Here is a 2,750-nt window from a genome sequence, read left to right as displayed (position 1 = left end):
CTTTAAAACTTACCTGTAAAGAATGAAGCATAACTTCTCCGGGGTCATGATAAAGATTTGGTGAGATTGTGAAGTGCAAAGACTATCTGTTCTTCAGGTATTATTAATAACTTACTAATTCATTAGGGCAGTTTCCATCTGGCACACAGTAAATCTTCAAAGCTATTAGTAGCTGGGTACCAGTGGCTCATTCCTATAATCCTAGCTGCTCAGGAAGCTGAGACCTGGAGAACTGTGATTTGAAGCCGGAACTGTGATTTGAGAGCCCATCTCTAATTTATCAGCAAAATGCTGTCCTGGAGGTATTGTACTGTGCTGATAAAGCGTCAGCCGAAATAAGAAAGCCAAGAGAGAGCAGGAGGCCTATAGTTTACGTGTGTGTGTCTGTGTGTTTGTGTGTCCGTGTGTCCATGTATATACGTGCACGGAGTGGTCCTGGGGCTTGAACTAAAGGTCTGGGTCCCGTTCCTGAACTGTTTAGTTCAAAGCTAGTATGCTGCTTCTTCAGCCATAACTCCATTTCCAGCTTTAGTTGGTGGTTAATTGGAAATAGGAGTCTCATGGCTTGGAACCACAATTCTCAGATCTCAGCCTCCTGAGTAGCTAGCTTCTCTATTCATTCATGTGGGTTCCAGTTCAGTATTGTGTCTATCTGAGAGCCTTGCCTGTCCTACCACCCTCCCTCCCCCTCAGAGCACTCATTATCCTCTGTAGCAATTCTCTGTTTATATCTCTCTCTTCCCCACTAGTCCATAAGCCACATGGCAGAAGGGCACTTGTCTTATTCACAGCCATTATTCCTGCTGCTTATTAAAAGTATTGCCTTGTACAAAGAATTCTGTAAATATTTGCAGAGTGAGTGACTAAATGGACGCTTGAGCCAACATTTCCCTGAAGGGGTCATTTCCAGGGACAGTCCACCTCATTATCGTGGCTGCCTGGAGCTCTGTGTTTACTGGGATTCTTTTGTGTGTGTGTGTGTGTGTGTGTGTGCCAGTCCTGGGGCTTGAACTCAGGACCTAAAGCACCATCCCTGGGCTTCTTTTTGCTCAAGGCTAACACTCTACCACTTGAGCCACAGCACCACTTACAGCTTTTTCTGTTTATGTGGTGCTGAGGAATCAAACCCAAGACTTTGTGCATGCTAGGCAAGCGCTCTACCACTAAGCCACATTCCCAGCCCTTTACTAGGATTCTGAGGCTGCCGCTGAGTGCAAGGTTAAAAGTGCTGGTCCTGAGCTGGGTGCTGAGCTATTGCTCACATCTGTAAACCCAGCTATTCAGGAGGCTGAGATCAGAGGCCTTGGTTCAGAGCCAGCCAGGATAGAAAAATACATGAGACTCATCTTCAGTTAAACAGTAAAAAGCCAGGAGTGGAGATATGACTGAAGTGATAGAGTGCCAGCCTTGAGGGAAAACAAACAAAAACAAGCAGAAGCATGATGCCTATGGTCCCAGCTATTTGGAAGTTGGAGGCAGAAGAACACTTGAGCTTAGGAGTTCAAGGCCAGTCTGGGCAATATAGTAAGACCCTTTCTCTTAAGAAAGGAGTAAGGGGGGGGGGCTGGGAAGGTGGCTCAGTGGTAGAGTGCTTGCCTTGCATGCATGAGGCCCTGGGTTCGATTCCTCAGCACCACATAAGCAAAAAGAAAATAAAAAAGCCGGAAGTGGCGCTCTGGCTCAAGTGGAAGAGCGCTAGCCTTGAGCTGAAGAGCTGAGGGACAGCGCCCAGGCCCAGAGTTCAGGCTCCACAACTGGACCCCCCCCCAAAAAAAGAAAGGATTAAGGGGCTGGGAATGTGGCTTAGTGGCAGAGTGCTCTTCTAGCATACATGAAACCCTAGGTTCAATTCCTTAGCACCACATAAACAGAAAATGCCAGAAGTGGCACTGTGGCTCAAGTGGTAGAGTGCTAGCCTTGAGCAGAAGAAGCAGCTCAGGAACAGTGCCTAGGCCCTAGGATGGGCCAAAAAAAAAAAAAAGGAAGAAAGGAAGCAAGTGAGAAGCTGGGTGCCAATGGCTCACACCTATGATCCTAGCTACTGAGAAGGCTGAGATCTGAGAATCATGATGCAGAGCCAGCCCAAGCAGGAATGTTCATGAGGCTATCTCCAATAAACCACCAAAAAGCAGGAGATAGAGCTCAAGTGGTAGAGAGCTTCTAGCCTTCAACTGCAAACACAACAACAACACAAACCATCAGGGAGCCAAGTGGTGGTGGCTCTTGCCTATAATCCTAGCTACTCAGGAGGCTGAGATCTGAGGATCATGGTTCAAAGCCAGCCTGGGAAGGACAGGCAGGAACGTCCGTGAAACTCTTATTTCTAATAAACCACTCAGAAAACCGAAAGTAGTGCAGTGGCTCAAGTGGTAGAGCTCTAGCCTGAGCTGAAGAACTGAGGGACAGTGCCCAGGCCCAGAGTTCAGGCCCCACCATCACCACCACCAACAACAAAAAATCCTCAGGGACAGCATCTAAGCCATGAGTTCAAGCTTCAGGACCAGCACACACCAAAAAAAGGAGCAAGAATTGGGTGGCTCAAGCCTATAATCCTAGCTACTTGGGAGGTTGAGATCATAGGGTAATGGTTCAAAGCCAGCCCTGGAAGAAAAGTTCAAGAGATTCCATCTACAAAATACTAACAAGCTGGAGCCGGGCGCTGGTGGCTCACACCTGTAATCCTAGCTACTCAGGAGGCTGAGATCTGAGGATCGCAGTTCAAAGCCAGCCCGGGCAGGAGAGACCGTGAG

Source organism: Dipodomys ordii, unplaced genomic scaffold, assembly GCF_000151885.1.
Source record: "Dipodomys ordii isolate 6190 unplaced genomic scaffold, Dord_2.0 Scaffold6, whole genome shotgun sequence".
Lineage (NCBI taxonomy): Eukaryota > Metazoa > Chordata > Mammalia > Rodentia > Heteromyidae > Dipodomys > Dipodomys ordii.
Note: the sequence above shows the minus strand (reverse complement) of the source record.